Genomic DNA, 9,654 nt, shown 5'->3' with positions numbered 1-9,654 from the left:
TGTCCTGGCTCCCAGCCCCGGACCTCAGCTCTAACTCACTAGACCCCTTTTCCTCCCCTCTCAGAGCTGGGGATAAAACCCAGGAGTCCTGGCTTCCTGTTGAGTTATGTGATTGCAGCACTGAGGCTGGAAAAGAGGCCCCCAGGGTGCTGAGTCACCCGCCTGCTCCCTGCATCATGGCATCCCCTGATTGCGAGGGGAAAGCGCCCCCTACTGAGTCTCCCACCCAACTGCCCTGGGGCCAGCACTGCCGGCGAGCGCTGACTCAGCTCCGTCACTTCCCATAGCGTTCACTGACCTCCCTCACCCTGGTTTGCTTGGGTAGGCTGAAGGCAGTCCTGCAGCGCATGTTTATAGATGAATAGAAATGTAGGGCTGGGAGGGACCTTGAGAGATCACCAAGGTCAGCCCCTGCACTGACGTGTGGGATGTCTCAGAATCAGATTAGAACCCAGGAGTCCTGGCTCCCAGCCTCCCCCTAACCCACTAGACGCCAGTCCCCTCCCGGAGCTGGGGATAGAACCCAGGAGTCCTGGCTCCCAGCCCTCTGCTCTAACCACTAGTCCCTAATCCTCTCCCAGAGCTGCGATCGAACCCAATGTGACAGATTTGTGTTACTAATTTGCCTGGAACGTTAGTTGATTCGGCTGATGCCGCAGGATTTTTTGGGGGGAGGAGATGACGAGGCAGGCACACGAAGGGTTTACATTTTAAAGCTTTATTGATAAAATAATAAAATGACAGCAGAGAGTGCTGGGACCGTTCCCACGTCACTCAGGGGAAGAAAGAAAGCGTTAATGCCCCCAGGCCCTAACCCACTTTTCTACTTATATACGCACTGCCCAGACTTGGCCAGGTCTGGGTGTAATGTCAGAAGAAAAGAAGGGGAAGGTGGACAGGAGTGCTGTCCTGGGCCCAGGGCGTTTAAGAATCTGCTGTGTTCTCCAAATTGCTTTAGCTTTTAGGAGGGTTTTAAGTTTTGGGCGTTTTTGGGGGTGTTTTGTTTTGGCCCTCTGTTCCGGCGCTTTGTTGACCGGTTTGCACAGGCCTGCGGCCTCCCCAGTTTCTAAGACATTCCGGCTTCGAAGACTGGGGTGTTTTTTGTTTGTTTTGGCCTTTACTGGTTTTGCCGTTATTTATAGCTTTGTGGTTGTTTAGTTGAGAATTTTTTTTTTATGGGGCCCTCATTTTTCTTGGCTGTTAGCCAAGTCTTGGCTGTGGGCAGTGACCTTGGGCGGCAGCCAGCGTTTTATTTTTGGGCTGAGTTCACCTGCTGCAGTGTTGAGTTTACCCGTTCTTTGCTTTTCGTTTCCTCCCCCTTCGGCCTCTTGTACTTACAAAGGAAACTTTCACTCTCCACTTACACCCCTTTAACCCTCCGCTTGCCACCGCGTTAGCAATATACAGTGCTGATTTACCTTCCCGGGGGGCTCCCTATGGGGAGGGGGTCCTGGGGGTGTGACAGTCCCCCCCCTTGACCCCGAAGCAACCTTTTGTTGGGAGGGGTCACCATTTAGGTTTCCACCCTCCCTCCGATACGGTGGCCAGGGTTACTATTGGTCTTCTACATAAGCAGCAATACAGCATGCACCAAATTATTCAAACAGCAACAATTGCATACACTAGCCAATAATGGCTTTTGGCTTTATTAGTAACATAGCGTAACACGTCCCCCTGCTGGAATAGATGCCCCACTCGGATGGCTGTGGCAAGGGCAGCTTTCTTTAGATTCAATACTGTAAGGGAGGAGGCATCTGTCTGGAATACGGTTAGTCGTTTCCGGGTGTGCATTAAGGGCAGGAAAACATTGGGTGTAATTTATGAAAAATTAAACACCACATAGTTAGAAATATGAACAGTTTGTTACATAACAGTGGGCCAATGCCCTGAAAACTGTTGTGTTTGTGATTTTAATCGTAAGTAGAGAGGCACCCTGGGGTAGGTGGTTCTCCAAACACAGGCAGAGGTATTGGTAAACACATGGGCCTTAGCAGGGGCATATTCCGATGCCTCCCTGTCCCAGCAGAGGTGTTGACCTACCCAGTGATGAGCTCCCAAAATCCTAAGCACCGGTTCCCTACCGGGTCCTTGGCGGCACTTCAGCGGCGGGGGGGTGTCTTCACTCGTTCCGGGTTTTTGGCGGCATTTCGGCGGCAGGTACTTCACCCGGAGTGAGTGAAGACACCCCCTCCCCTCGTTGCCGAAGTACCGCCGAAGACCCGGTAGGGAACCGTGCGGTGAGTACGAGCACCATGTGCCTGTCTCCCCCCCCATCTGACCCCAACCCACGTCCTGATCCCAACTGCCCCCTCAGAACCCACAACCCATCAACCCCCCACTCCTTGTCCCCTGACCACCCCCTCCCAAGACCCCCCACCCTAACTGCCTCCCAGGACCCCACCCCCTATCCAACTCGCCCCGCTCCCTGTCCCCTGACTGCCCCGACACCATCCACTACCACCCCGACAGACCCCCAGAACTCCCACGCCTACCCATCGCCCCACCCGTTCCCCTCCCCTGACGGCCCCCCCAGAACCTCCGCCCCCTCCAACCGCTCCCTGCCCCTTATCCAACCCCTCCTCCCAGCCCCGGCCCGGCCCCCTTACCATGCTGCTATGTAAGGATGCCGCACAGCCGCTGGAGCTCACAGCCCCACCCCCTTACCATGCTGCTCAAAGTGGCAGGAGCTGCAGAACTGACCAGAGCGCTGGCGCCGGCACCGGCAGCGCGGTGCGCTGGGGCTCTGCGGGAGGGAAGCGGGGGGTGGGCCGGGCAGGATGGTCCCGTGAACCGGAGTTTGCCCACTCGCCCGCCCCTTTAAGAACTGGTTCTACACCGGCTTCTAAATTTAATAACCGGTTCTTGCGAACTGGCTCCAGCTCACCACTGGACCTACCTTATAAAAGCAGCCTGGCACTGCCCTCTCTGTACACACCATTTGAGGGGGCTTTATAGGCCAGAGCTGCCAGGCGTTGCCCTTTGCAATTGATATGTGCTGATAGCCCGGGGACGCAGTCAGCCCATATCGCTTAGCCGTGTCATTAGGGGGAGCCACCACCTCCCACACGTCGCGATGGACCACCCAGGCCTAGAGGCAGCCTTCCCAGAGGCCCGGCTGATTTTCATGGCAGGGGCCCACACTCCTTTCATGGGGCCAAAAGCTGTGAAGGAACAGGCTGTGCGGTGCCCTGCCAATTAGTGAGCCCCCAGAAGTGGCGAAAAGGCCATTTTGGGGGGGGGATTTTGAGTGGGGATGGATTTTACGGGGATGATTTGGGCTTTATGGAGCACATTCCTCTGGATGCTACGGATTTGTTGGGTTAAATATTGTTGGAGCGGGGAGCACACCGAATTTCATGCTAGTTGGTTTTCGGCCTTAATTTTGGTTTTAATTAATCCCTGCCCGGTATCCCGCGTGTGGAGGCCCAATCTGGCAGCGTGGTGGAGGGCGGGTGGGTGAGATTTGCACTTGTGACCAGGTTTATGGCCTTTTTTAATTGTTCCAACCGTTTGTTTTCTATGGCCCCTTGCTGAATATTTTAAATACTAGCTGCCGTATTGCCCTGTTTTACAAGGAGCCCACTAGGGTCTGCCTTTTCTGGGGGGGGGGGGGGGGACCACATTTGGGTAAGGAGGGCAAGTTGGAGGGTGGCCCCCCCGGTACAATTGGGGAGGAAGGTTGGGACTTGGAAGTGCTTTAAAGGCAAATGATTTCCAATGCTAGGTGACTGCCTCCCATTTGGTGATTGATAAAATTTGCCACCATACATACATTGTATTACAATGAAGGATTCTGCAGGCCTGCACCAGCAAGAGTGGTTTTACCACTCCTGTTCAGGGTGTCCCTGGGCTCTCGCTATTACTGCCTTGTCCTGTTAACAAAGCGAACCACATACATGCACCTTATTGGGGAAACTGAGGCACTGATGAAATATTTTTAAAGTTATCATAGAATACCAGGGTTAGAAGGGACTTCAAGAGGTCATCTAGTCCAGCCCTCTGCTCAAAGCAGGACCAATCCCCAAACAGATTGTTGCCCCAGATCCCTAAATGGCCCCCTCAAGGATTGAGCTCATAACCATAGGTTTAGCAGGCCAATGCTTAAACCACTGAGCTATCCCTCCCCTGTTTCATCGCAGCCCTCCCTGGCTTTTGTTATGAATGTTGCTTGCCTGGTTTAGGAGGTTACAACAACTCTATTACATTCCAAAATTAGGAATTGCTGTTACTTGCTAAAGGGCTTTTTATTTGACTTTTACGTTAGGCTGTAACAGGAGGAATAGGGTTTGTTTTTATGGGATTTAGGGGAGGTCTGGGGCCACCCACCAGGTATTTTGCTATGGCCCTGCTGTGTGTATCTGGACTATGCAGTGTTTTTAAGGCACCTTCCCTTATGTTTTTAACGATGATTCTTTTACACTTGGCCTTTTTTTAAATTTAAAGCGGCCTTTACAGCGTATGGGTTTTACATAGCTTTTTTTTTTAACTGGGCAAAGCTGAGACTTTTTGGTTGTGGTAAACAATAAATGTGATTATTGGTAAACACAGTACACCTCTACCCCGCTATAACGCGACCCGCTATAACACGAATTCGGATAGAACGCGGTAAAGCAGCGCTCCAGGGGGGCGGGGCTGCGCACTCCGGTGGATCAAAGCAAGTTCGATATAACGCGGTTTCACCTATAGCGCGGTAAGATTTTTTGGCTCCGGAGGACAGAGTTATATCGGGGTAGAGGTGTAGTTACATTACATTTACATTTATTTACTAGCGGGTTGTAACATTTTTATTTTTTAAAAACTTTTTTTAGGAATTAATACATACACATTACTTATTATACAATATTTTGGTTTTATTATTTAATTGATTTTACATACAGGATTTTAGTGAAATGTTTTTACTACAGGGCTTTGGAGCAACAGGCAAGGACAAGCACACCCACTTTTGAGGAGTCCACTAGGTACAACCTCTGGTATTTAATAGCGTTTTTCCCTCCCCAGCCCACTGGCTCGAGGTCCGAGGTATCCAGAAGGATTTTATGTGTAATATGGGGAGTGGGCTAACTTTTTATATTTTTGCTTTTAGAGCCTGTTGGTGTGCGATTTTTAACAACAATTTTTTTTTAATTAAAAGGTTTGGCCTTACTATGCTAGAAACATACTGCATTTATTTGTACTGATAAGTATTAAACAGTAATTTTTTGCTTTGCTTTAACAAGTGTATTAAAACTTTAGTGTTTTTTGATATTACTTAAAACATTTTGTGTTTTAAGGTGGACAAAGCAAGTATTTACATTTTAGTACATTCTCTAGCTATAACAGTATGTTGTTTTTTTTTATTTGTTTTTGTATCAGGCTGTTCTGTAGCTGGGACAAAGAGCTTAATTTATTTTTAATTACCTTTAGATTTACAATATGTATAATTTTTGCTTTAAAACCAATTTTTTTTAATATGCTGTTTGCTGCCGGAGGATGTTTTTTTGCAGCATTTGATACACAACCATGCTAGCAACAAAAACAAACAACCAAGACAAAACAAAGAACACAAAACACAATTTTTATTGTGACAGTAGATTTATGGTATTTTTTTGGTTGCATTTTAGCTGGTATTAGCTTTTTTTGATTTTTTGGAAGACAAAAAGAACATGTTTTTACCCCTTTGGGGGTGGCAGATTTTTGCTTAAAATATATATATATATATTTTACAAATACCGTTGCTGATTGCAGGCAAAACAGAGGAATTACCCCCATATTTTCCCATGTTTGTTTTATAGGCAGGTCAGATTTAAATGGCTTTAACCTTTATTAGTTTATGGTAGTTTGCATTAACACAGATACTTTTTAGCTTGCTTTTGGATTGAAGGTTATTAGCAGCTTAGAGACTTTGTTTTAAAAGGGACACAATTAACTTTTACCAGAGTTTTGATTATTTATAACTTTTAACTTTTGCTTTTAAAACACACAGTGATTTGAAAAAGAAAACACAACCTATTGCGGCTCCCTTTGGCAAAGTGGCAGTTTGATTACACAGAGCCACCTGAAGACTAGTGTGGGGCATATATATATATATATATACTACTACAGCTTTTATTTGCTTTTTTTTTTTTAAACAGATTTAATTTTTTTTATTATTCTTCTGGTTTTGACTGTCCTGCTGCAGCCACGACTTTGGTTTGTATTTAAAAACATTTTAAATATTGTAAAGCATTGAGTTACCTTAAGGGTTAAATGCTAAATACCAAAATTAAACAACACTGGTTACCTGTGTTTGGCAAAAAGTGTTTCTCGGTTTTGAATGGAAGATTTCAATGGATTTTAGTGGTATTATTTAAAACAACACCATTTTTTTTAAACCTATAACACAAAGATTATACACACCAGGAGTGGTTTTTTAGCAGATTCGACTAACTTGTTTATAGTTAAATGATTTTACTAAGATAACCTCTTTGCCTGGTATCAAGTATCCAGCTGTGTTAGTCTGGATCTGTAAAAAGCGACAAAGAGTCCTGTGGCACCTTAGAGACTAACAGATGTATTGGAGCATAAGCTTTCGTCAGGGCCGGCTCTAGGATTTTTGCCACCCAAAGCAAAAACAATTTTGGCTGCCCCACCCCCGTTTTTTAATTACCCCACCCCTGGCCCCGCCTCAACTCCGCCCCTTCCCCAAATCCCCAGCCCTGCCTCCTCCCCCCGTGGTGCGCGAGCGGCAGCAGCAGCGGAGGTGAGCTAGGGCGGCCGGGGCACATTTTTAGGGGCGGCATTCTGGCGCCGGCCATGCCGCCCCTAAAAATGTGCCGCCCCAAGCACCAGCTTGTTTTGCTGGTGCCTAGAGCCGGCCCTGGCTTTCGTGGGTGAATGCCCACTTCGTCAGATGAATTGCCTGGATTATTTACAGACCTTTCTTTGGAAAAGGGCCCATTTTCCTTTAGAATAGCTGCAAAGAAACCAAGGTGTTGTTTTTTTAATACTTTTATAACATTTTACTGCTTTGGGTTTTTTTAGCCTTTGCAGAGTTAATTTTTTATTTTATTTTAAATTACTTGCTTATTTTTTTAAATGACACCTTAATTAACTTAGATTTTACCATTTTAAGTACTATTTTAGGGATTTAAATTTTTGATGTTTGCTTTTTTTTTTTTTTTTTTTTTCCTTTTTTTTCTTTTTTGTTTTTTTTAGTTTTTTTTTTTTTTTTTTTTTTGTTTTTTGCTGCATGTTTCTTTCTATGCGCACAGGCTTCGTTTTACTACCAATTTAGCAAGGAGGGTGGGCTTTTTAACTAGCCCCACCCCTCCTGGTCACTTTCCTTTTTGTAATCACCCCACGGGGTGCTCTCCTCGTAGATGGGGGTGCCGTACATACGCTCTTCTCCCCCCCTTCACCCGCTGGACCTCTCCTCAGTCTTAATGAGGGCCGCTATAGGGGTGCAACAGGGTTTTGCACAAAATTGAGGATCCTCACAAAGGGAGAGATTAAAGCTAGCCACAAGAGTCACCCGAATCCTCCCCCGTGAGGCTCGCCGCCTGGACCGAACGCACGGTCAACTGACGTTTTAACTGTTTAATTTATTTTTTATGGACACACTGCCATTGAAGGACTGGTACTTGCTTAGCCATTGCTTCCAGGTGAGTGCGTTCCGCCTTTTCCGCCTGGAAGTCCTGCCTCAAGGCCTGCAACTTGTCCGGGGCATAGGCTTGGGTTGCAGCCTGGTTAATACTTTGCGCTTTTAGTTGCTCAGTTTTCATTACCTGTCGGGTACACACCTCCTCCCTTTTCCCCAACTTCCTTTTTTGCCCCGACAACATCCAATACCACGTGGCTGCTGCATTTCAAATTAATCCCACACCTGCCCCTAGGTTTTTACCCTTTAGCTTTTTATACACCTCTACCCCGATATAACGCTGTCCTCGGGAGCCAAAAAATCTTACTGCGTTATAGGTGAAACCGCGTTCTATCGAGCTTGCTTTGATCCGCCGGAGCGTGCAGCCCCGCCCCCCCGGAGCGCTGCTTTACTGCGTTCTATCCGAATTCCTGTTATAGCGGGTTGAGTTATATCAGGGTAGAAGTGTACTTGGCAGACAGGTTTAACAAATCGAGACCATTTAAATCAAGATGGGATGTTTTCCTAGCTCAACCAGGGACTGATTCCGATTTGATCCAGTTTCTTAGCTGTTGGCAGCTTGTCCTGACAGACTGAGGGAACACCTGGGAGGTTCATGTGTACCCCAGCTGTAGTCCCAAAAGTTCATTGCTTCACCCCCGGTGGCTTTTTTCCCCCCCTCCATCCTGTGTCATCCGCTGATTTGTTCAGCCCGCCAATGGGCATTCAGCGTGAACGATACAAGACTCCGTGTATGCGTGATCAGCCAGAGTGAGCTAAGCATCTCCTTGCCTGCCAGGAGTATGTGGATTACTTTTGAGTGACCCAGAGAACATCATTTTCATCACAGCTACATAACTCTCTCCATATTTTCCATACACGTATCGCAATGCTTACGATGACCAGTGCGACAGGCTTTCACTAGATACCTTACGGGAGGTTCTTTGGTGAACCCAGGGGATCCCTTTGTCAGCTGGCATCACGAGGTCTTTGGGTCACAGCATGGGCACCATGGGGGGAAGATTTCATCAGCGATGATGGAAAACACGTTGGGGGAAATGAGTGAAACAGCTACGCCGAAAAACAGAGAGGAAGCCGTAGATAACATCAGTGCACTGACAGCAAGATAGTGTTGATACCACAAGAATGATGAGCTAGTCGGGCCAAACAAGGGGTTTGCAGGATAATAAGAACAGTGTTTACCCTTCCCCGGACCCTGCCGTTATGGAAGGGTGGCCGAGACTTTAGCCCGTGTGAAATGACAGCACCACAAGCCTGCAGAGGGGAAACCGAGGCATAGCCATGGCCAGTGACCTGCCCAGCGAGGGAACTAGAAGCCAGGAGTCCCGACTTCCACCCTCCCCTGCTCTAACCCATGAGTTCCCACTTCCCTCCCAAATCTGGGGATGGAACCCAGGAGTCCTGGTGCCCAGTCTCCCAGCTCTAACTCACTAGTCCCCACTCCCCTGCCAGCATAGGCGCCAACTCCATGGGAGCTCTGGGGCTGGAGCACCCACGGAGAAAAAATGGTGGGTGCTGAGCATTCACTGGCAGCCCCCTTATCAGCTCCCCCTCAACTCCCTAAGCGCCTCCCATCCGCCAGCAGGCCTCGCAGATCGTCGCCTCCCCCTCCCTTCCCGCGCCTCCCAACTGCTGTCATCAGCTGTTTCGTGGCATGCCGGAGGCTGGGGGGTAAGGGAGAGGAGCAAGGAAGCGGCACACCTAGTAGAGGGGGCGGAACTGGGCAGGAAGAGGTGGGGCGGGGGTGGAGCAACATGAGATATTACCTGTAATCAGGGACACTCTGCAGAGCGGCTGTAAGAGAGAAGGGAAGGGAGGGCATGAGCGTTCCGGGGCTCGGGATGAAGGGAGGGTGGGGCTGCTAAAGAAAAGGAGAGAGAGAGAACATCAAATAGAACCCAGGAGTCCTGGCTCCCTGCCTGCTCTAACCCACTAGACCCCACTCCCCTCACAGAACCAGGGATAGAACCCAAGATCCTGAATCCCAGCCCCCCTAGCACTACCTCACAAGATCCCGTAGCCAGGGATAGAACCCAAGA

This window comes from Terrapene carolina, unplaced genomic scaffold (assembly GCF_002925995.2).
Source record: "Terrapene carolina triunguis isolate 2854851 unplaced genomic scaffold, T_m_triunguis-2.0 Scaffold665, whole genome shotgun sequence".
NCBI classification, from domain to species: domain Eukaryota; kingdom Metazoa; phylum Chordata; order Testudines; family Emydidae; genus Terrapene; species Terrapene triunguis.
This window is presented reverse-complemented; position numbering follows the sequence as displayed.